The sequence below is a fragment of the Anarhichas minor genome, unplaced genomic scaffold (assembly GCF_050575085.1).
Source record: "Anarhichas minor isolate MPS153535 unplaced genomic scaffold, ASM5057508v1 ptg000011l, whole genome shotgun sequence".
Taxonomy (NCBI): domain Eukaryota; kingdom Metazoa; phylum Chordata; class Actinopteri; order Perciformes; family Anarhichadidae; genus Anarhichas; species Anarhichas minor.
Genome location: NW_027466457.1, coordinates 7,531,246 through 7,550,266, shown reverse-complemented (window position 1 = coordinate 7,550,266; position 19,021 = coordinate 7,531,246).

The window sequence follows — 19,021 nt, the reverse complement described above, 5'->3', positions numbered from 1 at the left end:
TTGCGCTCGGGGCGCTCCTCCCTACTCAATAACAACAGAGCCAGGCAGCCCAGTCTCATGCAGCTCCGTGCAGCCGTGATGAGGAGCTCCCCCAGAATCACAGACAGGGCCAGCGGCTCTCATCTCCCCTCTATACGCAGACATAACGATGGTGTGTGGTCTGAGGTGAGCCTAAATTTAAACTAGAGTATCAGGAGGAGACGTAGCAGGAGACAACTGCTGACGGCGTTTGACTGAGCTTATTTTAGTTTAACTGAAGGAGAGGGAGTAACACAAATGGGGCATAAGGGCCTGTCATACCAATCAAATGACAGGTGGAGGTGCAAGGAGGCAGTGAAAGGTACGCAGACACATTGTCACCTTCAGTGTAGTGCAGTAACATGTACTGAACATATTTCCCTGCACCAGTTTGTGATCCAGAAAGAGACTTTGGAGTGCATGTCTTTGGGAGTGCAAGCTCACCTGGACTGGCGCCAAATGGTAGCTGTGGAAAGGCTGCAGGGGTGTAAACGCAAGAAGGAGGTGATGCTCCGACTGTCAGCCAGTAGTACCATCACTGCAGACAGAAAGACGGTTCTATTGATGGGTTATTCTGATTTGTGGCATATTTTGTGTTACCTGTCTTATGTTGTTTGTCTGTTACACTCAACTGCATGTCTTTATTGGCAGGACTCTCTTGAAAGAGAGATTTATAAGTTAAATGAGTCTTTCTTGGTTAAATAAAGTTTAGTAAAAAAGGATAGAGATTATGGCTACAACACAAATTGATCTGCACTAGAACCTCAATTACATTAGACATCATTCATTTAGTTTAATTGCCAAACAAGAAAAGAAGATAATGGAAGCAGAAACCATCCCATTAACTCACAGAAATACAGGAACTCAACAGATTAAAACTACATAATGAAAAATAAGTGAATAGAAGCAGAGATAACTGGGTTTAAAGGAAGCTTCTCTGACTCCTGCCTTCAACGATGTGCTCAGTCTGCAGCGCTGGAATAGCTTTCCCTCTACATGAGCTCTGAACTGAGGGTGAACCCGAGCTCTTTCTTGTACTTCTATTTAAAAGAGACCTATCTGTCGACAGCAGGAGCCGCTGCCAAATTGCTCTTGGCAGAGGATTTAAAAGACGTTCAATATAAAGAAATCCAACGCGATGCGGGTCAAATCTCAATTACACATTTTGCCTGAAGCCATCAACACCCCAGACAGCAAGTGACAGTGCAGACTGTCTGGTCTGCTGATGAGAAACTGAGTAATCCTGAGATTTCACACTTTCAACACATTCCATGCAGTCTCCTAGCATTCAGCAGGTGAAGATGGAAAGCAAATTAACTCCTCTAACGGTCAACTAACCCATTCAAAATACCTTAGCAACAGTTAGAATCCGTCACGCTGCGGACCTGAACGCCAACCCGTGACTTGTCCTCCAATGAGCTCGCTTCGCCGCAAAGGGGAGGAGGCAGCCGTGGGCAAATAAAGCAGGGAATCGAACAAAGGGAGGAGGCTTCAGAAACACTGTTGGAGCATCAGTATTCCCTCCACATCCACTGCTATCACTCCCCACACTCATTGAGAGCCCTATTTAGCTTTGCGTGTAATTATTCTGTCACTTAACAGGCAGACACCACGCTCCATGAATGAGCAGACCCGTGCTCGACAATTATCATCAGCACTGAAGTCTTTTCCTGGGCCGGCGAGCACATCGAGGTAAAGCAATTTTTACACAGATGTGTACAATTTGCTGCCAATATCCCCAACAACCCACGGAGGGAAATATGTTGCTTTAACATTCAGAAAGAGGCCAGTCAAGTGCAACAGTTTCTCTGAAGCATAAGCCCAATTCTTTCACCTCCAAATGAATGTTTTTCCTCGGTGGAAGAGAGACTTCAGAGACATTGAATGCCTTTTTCTTCTCTTGATGTTGGGAGTTCAGTCAGTACTTGAAAGGTTAGCTGTACTGGAGAGACTTTAAGAAGCCCCCCACATTATCTAAACACATCATTGAGCCTGAACAAAGCTCTGCCTTTCACTTTGAGTCAGTCAGTGTGGCTGAAAATGAAAACTCACTCCACAGAAATACACCTAAAGCGCTAGAAGCATTAAATCCATGGGCTAAATTCATGTGCTTTAACCGGCCAAAGCTCTACAAACAGCTGCATCATTTTACGATTTGATGCCTGCACACCAGCCATGATCTCAATCAACTGTGATATCACATATCAGTTATAAAGTCGGTCTCTATTTTGTCATATCTCCTACCCGAATCTTCTTTAACACATTCAATTACAGGATTTAAAAAACACTTCATATTTGAGCAACAGATGGAGTAGGATTGCTTGAAACCATTCAGGGCTTTTAGCACATCACATACAATTCTAAATCAGAAGGGATTTGCCAAAAATCCACCCAATAAAATGAGCCACAGTAAGTTGGTTAACCTTGACCCAGACAGATAAGGTTACATGTTCTGAGCTCCTCGTAACGTTCAATCTGAAGCAGAGCCAACGCAACATTAACCGATAACTCCGTCCTATTTGGTGGTGTTGTACTCTTTGGCTGCTCACCCTCCCCGTAGGCCTGCAGCTCAATGGAGCTCAATGGGGAGTCTCTCCTCCCGGGAGGGGCTGTGTGTGGGCTAGGTGGGTGCAACTGGTCACCTCCTGACTCCTCCTCCCACAGGACTTATCCACTCCACTCTGCCTGTGAACGTAGAGATGCAAACATATGCAATGTTCTGAGGAGATTTTCTTTGTTCTAATAAAGCTAGTCAGTCTGTTATTTTCCTTAACTGTACGATACACAGCTGAGATGAATGTTGTCATGGTGTTTTCTGAAATGTTGTATCTCTCCGGGCTGCAGTACAGTACAGGTTAGCACATACATTCTATCTTTTAAACATCTCCTCAGTACAGTAGTATAATTTATTTTCATGTGTGCACACATGCAGCAGAGTCTGACTTGAGCTGATCTCAGCTTCTTGTCAAATTCCAGAGGAGGCAGAGAGGCAAGAGGTCCTTTCCACTGAAATAACAGTGTAGTCTTTTGCAAGATGTTACAAAACACACTTCCACATAAATCAGTCCAGCTCAAAATGCCTGGCTAATCACAAGAACAGCCCACCATCCTCCCAAACCTTTGAACGGGCTAATCAAATATGCTCCCTCTCCCTCCGAGGGCCTAATCCCTCTTAGCAAGAGGTAAGAAACGTGCCACCTGCTTCCAGCCATACAACTCGAGGCCTGACTGCCCTTGTGACACCACGCTGCCCTTAATCTCTTGAACAAATACATAGCTTCATCCCGATGCCGCTGCTTGATCTGGACTCACCACAGCATACATCCATAGATATTTCCACCATCGCTCGCCAAACTTTTGAATCTGGCTTCCAGGCCGGGATTAATAGACTTTGACCCAGAATATCCACTAGAAATTTTAATAAACGCATTCGAGTTTTTCTCATTTATTGACAAAGTCTGTGAGGGGAAGTAAAATGTATCGGGCAATCCTATCCTATGAGACGATCAATTCTGCTAATAAATAGGTTCACAATGTTTCAAGTCTGTCGTGAAATAATAGTCAGGTGCTCATACTTGCATTGAAACAGTTTTTGCATGCTGTAATCATTCCTTATGTTCATACTGGCAATTACGAGGTCTCTTCAATAATTTTATAAATTTTCTTCAATACAAGTGATGAGGTACAAAATCCTATGTCCTCATTCAGAGCACAAATACGTTCCAACATGTATATGAAGCTCGAGCAGACTGACTTACACAAATCAAGTAGATATCTTCCAAATGTACCGTCTTGTTTTAACAGAATTCACTCTTCGCCATCTATCCGTCTACCACAGCTCATGGTAACATTGTCTATATGGAAAACCAGGGAATGAACAGGAGGAACAAACAGCAAGCTTGATGTATTGTGTTTAGTATTGTTTTAAGACACACTTTAAAAAACTACTGCTCTCTGTTGAGCAACATTTAAATGAACGCCATGTTAGCTTTACAAAATAGAAGAATAAACATCATCTGAAGTCAGGTATATGAACCTTTTAGGAGAATGCATGTGAAGATGTGCTGAGTGTCACTGCTCTCAGCTGAGACGATGACGAATATGTGAAATGTATGAGAATACATGAAGCATCAAACTATACTTAATTGTACTCGACGTGTTGAATTGATTAAACGCTGAATACATAAAAAAACTCAGCAGTGAATGAGTTCAATTTTGTATTTTGTGTTGAAACGAGCACAGTGCTGTCATCTTCCACAAACTGCCTACACAATATTTTCAGGATCAAATCAGATCAAGTTGAGATCCGAGTGTACTGGAAAAGTAGAGCAGTCGTGTTTAGGTGGATCTCTGTATCAAAGTTGCCTTTAATTTGCTGTTGCAGTAGCCCGTTCAGGGTAACGTAGGCTGTTTAAACAAGGCTAGAGATGTCAGGCTGCATTAGCATCCAGCCAGACTCTGCACCCAGAGGATTCTGCAGTGCCGGGAAAATCAGTCATTAAATTTGCAGGCGCTCTGCAGAGCTCCACTGTCTGCTTATGGGATGAGGGACAACACTTTATGGCCAGGATGCACTTACTACAGCACAGTTTCATATTTCTGATCCCCCCCCCACAGATAAAAAGTCACCTGTAATATGACACAATGGCCCAGGATGGTTTTGGGGAGGTTTAGTTGTACAAAGACGGGCAATATACTTATATGAGATAGTGTGCCGTCTTTGAACAGCAGGGTCTTGAAAGTGCCCATTCAATATTTACAGAATACTAATAGGACTGTGCTAAAAATACACATGTGCCTGTACTTCATGCTTAGAATACGAGGTGTTCACATTATTATACTGTAGCCTTTAGCAACTATTTGCGTGTATGTAAATATGATTTTCAAAATTATTCAATAAAAATCCTTCAACGGCTGTGTGGAAGTCAGCGGCCGCTTTATTAGGTACACCTGTACAATCTAACGCAGACCAATACTGTTCTGCTGTGAAGTCTATTTTCATGACGCCTATAATGTTCCGTTTTTAATGTGCCATGTACGCCATCAAAGAAAAAGCTGTTTGGTGTTCACACAATTAAAAAAAAAAAAGATGACTGCAAAAGGGTTATGAGTTGCAATTTATGAATCTATTCAGGTTTGTTGTTGTGGCAGCCATTATTTGAGGCATACAGAATTCACAATTGTAGCTCTGCCATTATCATTCGATTGCTGGCGTGATTTTTGTCACGCTGCTGGTTTCGGCAGCTAAACATTGACTTTGTTTACAGGTCTTTGTTCATCTATTGTAAAAAAAGGATTTTTGTTGTTTCTCATTTCAAGTGCCCTTCCCCCATCTACCATTTGTCTCTGAAAGCCCTGGTCTGTTGTTAGAAGCCTTCGATTGGAGCCTGCCCCCTCTCTTGCCTCAAAGCCGGTTGCAGATGAAAAATGTATGACTGTATGCCTTGAAAACCTCCATTTGAAGTGCTGCTGTTCCTCTGATGCTGCCCCCACTGATGGCGACTGCGTCTGCCGCCTCCATTCGACCTGCGCTTTTCCTCACAGTGGGGAATGCTAATCAGGGAGAGAGGGTGAGACAGTGTCCATGGCGTTACACTCCCTCAGTGGTATTCCCTAAACAAAGACATTTATTTTTTTGCCTGTGTGCAATAATAAGACATTGATTAGCTGCTTTTAAAAGCCACTAACTGTAAACTCGCCCCCGCACAGTTCTCTCACACCACAGTAATGTGTTTGTCAGATTTCTCAACGCAATATGCAAGATTTCATGGCTGCAAGTCAATGCAATCAACTAGACTCTACATGCTTTACACAAACACACACACACACACACACACACACACACACACACACACACACACACACACACACACACACACACACACACACACACACACACACACACACACACACACACACACACACACACACACACACACACACACACACACACACACACACGCACACACGCACACACGCACACACACGCACACACACGCACACACACTAGTTAACAATAAGGCCGCTCATACAACCGCTAACTAACTGATCAACCACACAACTATGCCCCGACCGAATCCACACAGCACACTTGCCTCTGTCTCTCTCTACCCGACACGTATGTGTAGCTGTACAACTTTTAACCATGATGTGAGGGCAGAAAGAAATCAGCTGCTTCAGATTGCAGTGCGGACCACTTGCAACGGCGCTAACCATGGAATGGCCTTCGCACAAACAATCGGGGCAATATACAGTAAGAGGAAATACCACAACTATGTTTTTCTGTAGCCATATTTGTGAATAAATGTTTTGCAATTTGAATACTGAATACTGCTGGACAATGCTTTTAAAAAGACATTTCAGTGACAATTTCATATGACAACTTTTGTGGAAATTTATCATATGGTTCTTTTAGATAACTTGTATCGCTTAAACCTGCATATGCAGATGAGGCCAACCAGACTCATTTAAAAGCTAATAATAAATGATCTCACCACTTAAAGGCATTTTAGCATTTCTGGCCTGCTGTAGTGTCATCCTTATCTCACCACCTAACCCTCTTCCCACGAAAAGGCTGGGAACGTGGCCTTGGTGGGTGCAGCGGCAGACAGAGGAGGACGACATCTGCGAGGGGGGGGGGGGGGGTTGAAGGGAGAGGAGACGAGATAATGTGCATATATACTCTGTTTTGTCTATTCATTGTTGTTAGACCTCCGAACCATCCGTGGGAAAAGAGCTCTATCCATTCAGCTGAATTATTATTAGTGTCTGTTAAATAAATATCTTTTTATATTTTAAGAGTTTTCTCATCTGGATTATTTCTCACCGGGAGGTTAAAAAGATTATTTTCCACCACAACAAATAATTTATTTAAGAGGGGGGTCTTAAGTATGTATCACTCAATCAATCAATCCATCCCTGTATTTCGCACACTGGTTAAAGGTGCTCATTACTATTTTACATTCAATAGTACAATATTTCAAAGGCAATCATTGCACAATGGCTATTTTGATATGAATAACATATTTTGCCACGTTGACATGGACGCCTGACCAATGGTAATGGCATTTTTTGGCTCAAGTTGTGTTTGTTTCTTTTCCTAAATGACTCTTGACTTGGGGAAAAAGTGGCATTTTAGCACACTTTCCTAAAGAAATGTTATAATACAAACAGAAGCACAAAGAAAAAAAGGCGATCAAACTAAACATTGCAAGACCAATTAATAATAAGGAGAAAATATTCACACATTTTCAAAAGTTTAGATACTTCAGCTGAAGTCTCCCAAACTAGTAAGAAGCACACGTGCACTCATGTTCACAGGAAGAGTCCAAGACGTTCATTAATGGGATTGTGTAATCTTCAGATATGTGTATTGTGTAACGCTTGTATCACACTATTTCAAATAGCTGTGAACCACCTCTTTAAATCATTCAGTGGGGAAGGAATTATCTGTAACCTCAAAAAGATGTTTTCACACATCCCTCAGGATGGTTGTGAAATGTGCAAACATTAGGCAACAACAAAACAATATGCTGAGTAGTGAATGAGTAACACAATATGCTGATTATCCCATTATCATTCACAAATTAACACAACAAGACACTTAAAGATAATAGAAAATAAAGAGCTCCTCAGTAAGATGAGTGGAAGATAAAATGGCTCGATTGCTTTAACACCTGAGCCACACAGTAACACACAATCTACAGTACATGGAAAATACCAAAAATGTAGATTTGACTAACACGAGTTGAAGGATTCTTGTGCTCAGCGGCCTTGACAAAGCCTGCTCTCATGCAGCAAGTCACACCGGTTCCTAAGCAACAGGTAATTTCACAACACATACTGCTGTACGTGCAGCAGCAGCTTTTCATAGCAGGGTTTCCAGCCAATCTAAAGTCACATCTGATGGCAACCTTGAGCCACTCAATACTGTTCATAAACCTCTGTTCAAAGCTGGAGGGGGGGGTGATGTCCCACTTGTCACTGGAATAATTAGTTGAGCACAATGAATCAGCATTCATCTTCAGCAGCAAGGTCTTCTCCAGCGCCACGTGAAGCAACATTCCCCTGCACAACCTAAGGTTTCCAGGCGCAGGTTGCCCGGTTTAAACAGTTATGATGAAAACCAACCCATCACAAGGTGGCTTCCAAGAAGATCCTCAATAACCTTTAGAGTTACCTCATGCTCACGTTTGAATGATTCAGCAAGTCTGTGTGATAATATCATGCTGTGTGTGGAGATTGTTCAAAGTTAATCCTCGACATGTCTGGAGACACGCGGATGAAACTGAGCCAATGTTTACATGTGCATTAATTACCAACAGGAACTAGAAAACGTGGAAGGCTCCTGCTAGAGCCAGTGTTTGGTTTGTCCCTTCTGGGCTACTGTAGAAACATGGCGGACTCTGAAGAGGACCTACTCCCTATGTAGATATGAAGAAATCCTTCTAAGGTAATAAGAAAACAACGATTCTTAGTTTCATGTGATTATGTGAACATATAGTTATGATTATAATCCATTTCTGCCAATAAATACCCTTAAATGCTACACACTGGCCTTTAAGTGTTTTCTATTTTAATATGTGTCATGGAAGGCAGATAGTGTGTCACATGTTCTCAGTATTTGACTTAAAAAGCTATTTCTTGCAATGAATTGACCGTGGGTGCAAATTTTGACACAAAAACAAGCCAATCAATACAAATCAAGAATCTAACTTTTTTTCGTAACAAACATGTTGTTTGTCATAGCGTCACAAACACATTAATTTCATCAATGAGAGCTCCGTGCCAAAGCAGCATTTTTCTTTCTTTATAAACTAAAAACGTATTTATTTATATATATATATGAGATAATATATATCATCTATTTTCTGCCCTTACCCTTGCCTCAGAAAATGAAGATCATTTTGGTTTTGGGATTCACAAAAACAAAACAAAAAACTCTGTGCTGCTGCTGATGGACAACAACACACCACTAGCTCAATCTCACGGGACTCCAGACAAGTCAATATTTCAGAGCAGGGCGAGACATTTTATAAGGAAGAGGAAAGATAGTGGAGAAAAAAAAAAGCAGGGAGGAAGAGCAAAGAGTAGATATAGGGGAGAATGAAGGCTGACTCCTGTTGGCCTGCTTCTGACCCAGAGCAATAACATGTCAGCAGAGGATTTCAGGGATTCAAGCTGTCAATCAACAAGATACAGGGGAACGGTCCAAATGGAGTACACCAAATAAACATTGTACTTCCATTCTCTCTGTCTTTTGTGTCTTCAGTGAGCTACGGGTATCCAGGAGAGACAGATAAAAGACAATTGGTCAGTGTCAGCAGCGTAAATGCAAATCACTGCAGAGAATATTTTCATGAGTCGTAGTTAGCAGCTTGATAACAGTATGAGTGATTATGTGAGATATTAAACTGGCCAGCAGCATGTGTACAACTGATAACCAGCCTGACAAATGATATATAAGAGATAATGATGTAAAAAACAAACAAATTGATTTGCTCATGGATGGCAAAAACCTACATATTGTACAATCCTAGTTCTTATTAGGAGAAAAGATATGTATTCTGATAAAAAAAAAAAAAAAAAAAAAAGGATTATTACAGGAACATTTATTGAACACAGGACGGGAAAACAATAAACCTGGTCAGCAAATCACTCTCATGTTGTTGTTGTTGTTATGTAGCTTGTTTTTTTCTGTTTGAATTCAAAGCTTACATGTCATGAAATAATGCCCAATGGGATAGATTATGCGAATCCAGCTTTTAGTGGAAACACAAACATGGTACAAGCAATTCATGACACAGTGCAAGAACTGCACAAAATCACAGCTCGATACCACAGAATAGATGTTAGATCAATCCCAGAACAAAGGCTTTTTTTACTTTAAAGCAAACAGCCGAGGGCATGCAATGTCTAAATGTTGCTGCCTACTAAGTAAAAGGAGGAGCCTTACTGTGCTGCACAGCTCATGTTCTCCAGAGGCAGACATTTCCCAGCAGGTAAAAGGCAAATCTTTTGTCAAGATCAGGGTACACTTTGAAAAATAATGACGCTCTGTAGAGTTTTCTTATCTGCTGTGCATATCAACGGTATAATGGAGACAGTTTGAATTCCATACTGTTCACCATCTCTCTGTCTCTCAAATAGTGCAAATACACAAAGCAATTCGGAAAAAAAGTCACTTTGAATAATGTGCTTTATAGAAAGACAATCTGACAAAAATAATTCAGTTTTTTTGGGCTAATTCCACACAAATTATCCTTTTACTGCACATGTAAACCACACACAATTGTTAAAGATGAACTAAATGTATCCACTATTATAATTAGCTACAATAGCAACACTTCTGAATTTACTGCACCTTTGGGGTCTGTTAAGCAAATTGGCCATACTAATTAAGGTCTAGGTCACGTGAAAGAGAGCTGTGTGACTCCTTGAGCTCAAAGAGGCGCTTTAGGACCCAATCACACTGTGGCAGCCTATTGAGCAAGTAAGGACTGTGATGTTATGCAAAGTGTGTCACAAATCATCTTTGAAGCAGAATTTAAGAGCCCTGAAATAAAAAAAATGAAATGAAAAATAAGAAGCGACATGATGTATTCTGCCCTGCCCATAGCATGCCCACAGGGGGTTTCCTTACTGGCTTATCGTCAAACCTCTCCGGGAAACCTGACTCATTTCTCCACGGCAGTCATCCGGGGAATCAATACCATGATGTCACTGTGACAGCAGGTGGATATCAAAACCAATACTGGTAATACATCAGGGAAACCATAATCGCAACTGCAGTAACATAATACTTGGCATATGTTCGCAAAAATGCATAAAAACACTACCAGTAAATGATTGTAATAATGATTTCTTCTATGTGGATAGATCATTCAACAGTGCACCCTTTGCTGAGCTGCAGAAATAACATCACACATGACATCACATATTGTCCACGAGACAAATTACAGAGCAGGTTTGAAGAAACACACACACAGTAGCAGAAGGTGACACAAATGCTGTTTTGATGATCAAATCCTGTCTTTAAGAATCAGCCACTCTTTTATCGTCTGATCCTGACTCTGAAACACATCAGTTCAGATTATCTGAAAGTCATTTAATTACAGATCTGTTTCAAGTCCAACACTTCAATCACGCCCTACAGCAAATACTCCAGTTTAAGCATTACACAACATTGTCATTTGTAAACTACACTATCTTTTTCTTGTGTCAGACCGTGTTTACCGAAACCTTATTTATGGCTGCAAGCATTCCTGCTTTAATGTTGGATGAATACGTGTGTCTTTGTTCAAGTGGTGACATGTGGAGGGCAGCCTTTTGCTAATGGAGTCTGGCGTGAGTGATCTTTGCAGGAGACGTATGCGGTGTGACAGCTCCACGGTCTCTATGGGATTTACCGTCGGCTTCAGAGAACACCCAGAATGTCTGGCCATTTGTGCTGAACTGACTTTTACAAATCATCCCGCTGACCACTTCCCTGTCTTCAAAGAAATCACTTCAATCTATTAACGCCGACGAGAGTGATGGAATTAGTTTTTAAAAAAATCCAAACACAGCTCTTAACTGAAATCAATGTATAATGAACATACTGCATGTATAAAAACGATGTGCTCTTACATCAAACTGTAATAAAGATCCTTACATCAACAAGTGTAACATTTCCTTATCTCATTTCTGTCAGAATTTGTCAGACTTCTTCAGGATAACCGGGGTGTTCGTCTCTGTTCTCACAAAACAACCACTTCAGTAACACACCTCAAGACAGGAACGGTTTATGACTGCGGGTCAAAATCCCTACGCTGACAGGAGACCAGGTAGAAACCACCATTCCTACGCTACAAGCATTTCTGTTATGAAAGGAAAACAAGTCGGATTTATTTTGTGCCCAATGGAAGCAATTTCATTCTTAATATTGATCCAGTTCAGCTATAAACCACAAGTCTCAGACTCTATAATCATTTCTGTTGCAGGTATAAGACTCTCCCCTGATGAGCATATAGTATTAACATTTCACATCTCATAATTTCAGAATGGGCACACAAAAATATGCAAATCTAGCTATCAGCCGCAGTTCCACCAGTGTGGCCAAAGAGTGGGTGTTACAGTCACCATTATAAAGCCTCCTGGTGTAGCCTTAGAAAGATCATAACATACATTTTCTCTCTCCGTCTTTTGTACATAGCAGGATATTCCCCACAGCTGTTCATATCCCAGACAAGCTCTCGATTCAGCCTCATTCCAGCAGAGACGTGTGAAAGTCAAGCATCTCTGAACACACAGTGAGATGGGTCTGCAGCTTCAGACTATGAATACATTATTCATCAGAAAAATCGGACTCTCGCAGACTGGGGGGGGGGGGGGGGGGCATGCTCTCTTATGAAAACTGGTCAAATTCAGGCCCTGTGGCACAAATGATGTTCAGCCAGAGATTGGATTTACAAACAGCATGGAAGAGTCACTTAAGGATGGTTTGTTTCTATGGACAATACACAAAACCTTTAATACTTTGCATTTTTTTATCCAACGTTACCTCAATTAGCTCTTTTGGGACATTTTGGCAAATTTCTCAGTGTTGAGAGCAATTAGGTTAGGCATTCTGGGGTGAAATTTAATTTCATAATTTAAAAACTCTCAGATGTGAGAAATGCAAATCCTGCATCAGACTGACACAGGATATGTTGCTTTGACGGGGAAATTCATATTCATAGCATGTTTTCTGGGATAAATTTACATTCTTCCTGGTGCAAATTCACTGCAGCGCACGCACTGTTGTCTTTGTGTTGTTTTGTCATGTTTGACTTGTGTAGCAAATGGGCTACAACTGCATTTCGTTGTGCAACTCTGTGTTGCATAATGTAGATACATTATTCTTGAGTCCTTGAATTTGAGCGTAAACTGATGACAGTGCCCTTCTTTTTTCCTTTTTCCTATATTAAAAGCTACTGGCCTTTCCCCAACACCTACATAATGAAACACCATTCTTAAAGAGCAAAGTACAAAATAAACAAACAAAGCAAATCGTGCTCCTGATTCCAGGAAATAAAATAAAGGAAAACATATCAATGTGATTTAACTTTTAAACTCCTGTTTATAGGTGATGAGATAAAACTGCAACATCCGAAATTCAACAGCAAGCTAATAATTCACTGCACACATGACCCACATCTCCAAAGCCTTTAAATGTATGCTCACACAGACCACCCAAACAACACACACACACACACGCACACACAGAATGACAAAATAGAGGCCACGGCAAGGACATCATCTATCACGCTGACACGCACAACTAAAACAGATATCACACACACACACACACACACACACACGCACACACACACACGTATAACGTCTAAAAGAGCAATAAATACTTATCAATATCAATAACATCCTTTCTCTCATTTACAAACTGCTTCATCCTCTTTATCTCACTACAACACATAACACAGTTTTGGCCACACTGTGTTAGGAAAGTACTGATTCATTTGTAATTTCCTTGCATTATATTATAAGGAAATATTTAGAACAGCTCCATTTACACACAATAGAAACATTAAAGTTGTCAGCGTAAATATACACAACTATGATATCTAGAAATGTATTTCGACAGTAAAAACATTGAATGTTAACTGTCATTTAACATAAATAGATCATAAAAATCCAATCTAATTCTTGAGTGTGTGCGGCGTGTTTGCCAAGGCGTTTAACGGTTATATAAAGAGGATTATTACATAGCAACTCAGACACGACCCTGCCTCCACGCTATAAATTCAAGCCGCTTGTCAGGCAGTCGCAGCAGGAACGCGACAGACTGAGCGCTGCACACCGGCGTGTCTGCAGCAACGTGATCATGACCACTTTAATAACTATCAGGAAGATTTGTACTTGTCACAGGCTCCTTATATATAACATCCCATCCTCAGCACTCATAAGCTGGGAAATAAATCTTTCCCTCCCTGGCCTACCACAATAACAGCAATATATCACAACAGAAACGACCTGGAAGAGATTTTTTTTTTTTTCTTCGAGTTGTCGTTTAGGTTCAATCAACCTTACATGTCAAAATGCAATATGGAAGCTCATCTACCACAGATTATTAACATTATAGGGCCAGAAAATGCTCTGGATAAGTGTTCTAGATTTAATCACACTGATTGCTTTTGTCAAACTGAAATGAAGATAGCTCAGCTAAAAAAATCATCAGTATATAGTGTATATCCTTCGTGTTTATTTGGACTCGTTGTGTACTAATATAGCCAAAATTGTAATTATACCAAAAAGAAGAAACTTAAAAACGTAAAAATGTAGTAGATGCAGTATTGATGTATTTCCCCACACAAAAATTTAAAGGAATTAAAATTTCTATTCACCTTTAAAACAACAGCTTTTTGTAAATGTAAATATCATACTATGCCACATCAACCACACTGTATACAACAATGTGTATGGTACACAAGGACTCATTGTATTTTGGCAATGGGCCCAAGTGTAAATGATTAATTAAACATTATAATGTAAATCCAAGCTGTTTTTAACTAAGACAAATTTGAGGCATCTGGGTGGAGAGGAGTGACTGAATTATTATGAAATGTACAACTGGCCGGCCCAATTCAACTTCATTACAGCTGTCAACAGAGATAAGCACTTCTTTCATGTTCGCTCAAACGTACATGTTTTTCAGCCTCAAACACACACAAATCCAATTATGTTCTAATTGAGTGTTACAAGGCTCATTGATTATGACAGAGGCAGTGCAGCCGACTGAGCCGCAGAAAAATATCCCCAGTAATTAGCCCTCTGCACCCAGGAGGCCTTCAGGAGGCATGATTTAATATTGAGGCAATATTTCTCAATATTACTCAATTTGGATCGACTTTGCCAACAATGAAATGCTGGAATTTCAAGGCAGATACAACTGGATTTGTTTTATTCATTCGAGGCATCTTAAATCAAAAGTATAACTAAATAAAGTCGATCATAGAATCTAATTCATTCTCTTTATTAGGACAGCTGTGATGGCAGATTGCTAATTCAGTTGCGAAGTCAGCGAGTTAATAATTATGATGCTGTGCTTTTCCTCGTGGTGTGATTACTTTGCTTCCTCGAGAGTCATTTTGAGTCTGTGGACCGAATTACTGGGAAGCAGTCAGGGGAGGATGTACTCACTGGCTTTCACGTGACGGTCAAAGGAAGGTCATCTTTGGCTGGTGTGTAAGGGAACAAGTCAGGACTCTCAGGACGCATAAAGAACTTGCACTTGAGATTCCCACTTCAGTGCCGGAGGCAGGAAGCTAAGCAAGAGAAGAATAACAAACAGTTCTTGAATTCAAACTAATGGACACACATTCACTAGCTGTGTGAGCCCTGAAGGTAAAATCCTAAAATACAAATGATGTTGATCATATGAACATGAACAGAATATTGTTTCTGAGGTCAATAAAGACAATATCTCTTTCCCTGCACTGTTGTCACTAATGAGGCAGTGAAAAGACAGTGGAGCCCTGTGGCTAAAAATGCATTTGTGAATGGCATCTTTGTGCACAAAATCCTGATACAATGATGCCAAAACCACAAGAAGCTTATATTAGTAGTGACATTTTTTTTTATGTAACTGCTCCAGTTATATGCGGGGATGGATTTGGATGAAGTTCTGGTGTTTGCTGTAACCCCAAAACTGGTCTAGGATCCTGGATAGAGCCCCTAACCCATCAGGGTGTGACTACAGGAACACAGTGAACACCAGCTGCTCTCAGTGCATCAAGATAAAGTCGCAAAGAGGCCACAATGGGACTGTTGGGAGAAATTGATAAGTGGGGCAAAGAATCTCTTACTTCGACGTCAACCATTTGATCTAAGCCCCTCACAAGCGGAGCCTCTGCGTTCAGGTGAACGTCATGGTTCTGATTAAATGAATCTTGAAATAATAAATGGTGACAAAGGTAAAGACAAATCAGATTGTTGTGACGGTGTAAACCTTACCCATGCTGGTCTGCACAATAGTATTCATCAAGAATTGGTCTGAAGGAAGTCTCCAGCACCAGGTTGTCGGTGTGTACCAGAAATGAATGTCTTGGTTAAACTTCACAGTCACCGCCTCAGCTTCCTTCCCTGCATCGTTTTCACAGAACTTCTGGGAAATCAGAAATATGTGTCGGAATATACAGTAACCTTTTGTTATGCTGATGCAACTATGGCAGGAACCATCTCCTCTTTGGCCTGAAATGTCCACAGAGCAAACAGCTGTCACAAAGGTCATTGAGTACACTTAACATGGAGACACAGCTAAAACACAAATGCAAACTTATACTTTGGTTTATAAAGGCTAAAATATGATTTTCATTCAAAAAGGCACACCCAAATGACAAAGACTATAGCATTGTTCAATACATATGTTGCGAGATGTCTGCATTCTCATTCTTATCAAGAACTTGACCTTACTTGTCACCTTATTTGTCTCGTTTATGATGTTCTTACCACAACAAGATAAAAGGCCGGTCAAAGTCCCAACCACACATGGCATGTGAGGTGTCCAGAGAAAAGAAAAGTTGCTGTCTAGCTTGTTGTTTTGTTTATGTAATTATTAAACTTCTCCGAGGTGGATGCATGGGGGAAAGGGATGAAAACTCAAGTCATTTAAAGTCCCCCAAGCCAAGGGAGCGCAAGGTTAACACGAGGTAAGATCCTGATTTCAAACTGTGGAGCATTTTGTTGGCTATACGCCACAGTGTGGACATGTTTGAAGAAATTTAACTGTCAACTATGGCACAAAACGCAGCTTTTAAAAAAAATAAAAATAAAAATAAAAAAGTATACTTCTTTGGCGCTTGATAAAATGACCCGCTGGTACCAACACTGCTGCTTTGATATGAATCCACCTTCCACGCCCACCTGGTGCTGCAGCACACCTGCACGCGGTCGGTAAGTAACGTTAGCCTAAAAGTGATTAGCATGTTTGGGTCATAAAAAAAAAAAAACACCGACACTGAAACAGCAAGTCAGTATAACGCCGGTGGAATCATATATGCATAAAAAAAAAACATTTACTTCCTCATGTAAGTCGCAGATAAGTTAGTCCAGTGCACGTGAAACAGATGGCACAGGTGATTAAGTTACCTGTGGTGGCTCTCTGGATGAACGTCTCTTTGTTGTCGGAAGATCAGGCTCAACTTCAAAGGCATGAAATTTGTCCATGATTTTCTGTGTGAAACAAAATCCAGAGCACCGCCGGGCTGCAGCTGCCTTTCACCGAAAGCAGGGACACGCATGCTCTGCTGTGGGAAGTAGGACAACAATCTGTCAATAGTCCGCTTCATTGTGTGGTTAAATAAAATAAAGTCTCATTTAAATACATGCAAGTTTAACAAAGTTTGGGTGCATAAAAGTACCCAAATGATGAAATTGTGGATATGAAAGTCAGTATGAAAAGTTATGGAGAGCATCTTTACTAAGACAGGGCTTTGGCAGCAGTAATGGTCATGGAAGGGTGGGCAAATAACTTTTAAAGGTACCGTCAACCTTTTCTATATTCATGCATTATTATTTTGATTTAGTATCTTTTTTTAAGCACTGTAACCATTTGTTAACTGAGTCTCCCACATTTAATTCGTTTGTGGATGCCTGACTTATTGTCACAGTTGATGATGATGCTGTTTTGATTGTTAGAAATAGATTAGTAAATTTGTAATTCAATTATGATTATTTTGTGCTTAATATATTGCCAACCAAAGGGCTTTCGAGCCGACTTCCCTAAACCTGATACAACTGAACTGTCCTGCTCAATCAAACTGTGCCTCTCTGTGATGTAATTATAACTGTTCAAAGCATTCTTTGTTCAGTGACCCCTTTATTTGCTGGGCTGCTTATTCTTCTGGAGCACATTTGATTTAGTGCTTTACTATGCTTGAGAAACCGCGTTTTCTCAGGAGTGTTAGGAGGGACGTTTTGTTGCTTTTTAAAGTTGTGTGACTGTAATCCCGGCATAATGAGTGTATGCTGACATGGAGGCAGTGTTGCAAAACTGACTTAGTCTCAGTCGGCGGCAGCTGAATGCAGGATTGATCTCTGCAGACATATTGCAAAATATATATATTTAACCTTTTATGTATGTAACAAACTCCAGAAATGAATGTGAGTGAGTGTGAGTGAGTGAGTGCAACTTGTTGCAGGAAGAAAATCATTTGAGCTAGGGTGTTGCCATGACCGTTGACCTCGGCCTGTCTTTGTAGCACTCGCATGCTTGTGCTTTACTTACTTGGAGGGTCTGTGTGATCATTTTGCCTCTCTTTATACTGTCGCTGCTGTCATTCATTCTTTTGAATTCAATAGAAAACACCTGCGGTCCAAATCACCTTTTCTGCCACCTAAGACACAACTCGTATTCCTGTTTTGAGAAGAACAGGAAAGACAGCACAGGAAAAGAACATGTATATTTGGATGTCATTTGCAATGGGCTCGTTTTGAATCCTTTGTTTGGTTCCTTTTTTTTCTTAAAATCTATTTATTTGTTTTTGTGGGTATATTATGTGCTTTTGTACATTCCTGTTCTCTTTGACTCTCGTGGTGCTGTCGCCTAAATATAATCATATACTGGTACTATTGTAATGCAAGCTAAGACACAGTTATTATTATTACTATCTTTGTGTATACTCTCTTATCTTTTTATATAAAAACAACCAGCAGGGGATGGGGTGGGGAGGGGAGGGCCGGTGGATTGTAATAAAGTGTATTTTGAAATTTAAAATCTAATAAAACAACTTGGAAAGAAGAAACATGTGCAAATCATCACATTTGAGCAGCTGGGTTCATAGAACATTTGGCATTTTTGCTTTGCAGATGACCGAATGATAAATTAATGATCAAAACAGTTTGTGATCAATTTTCTGTTGCTCACCCTATCAATTAATAACTAACCTTTTTAGCACTAATGTTTGTTAACAGGAAAGTAGGAGAAACACAAGTGGTATGTAACTATCAACAGTGCCATAGATTTTGC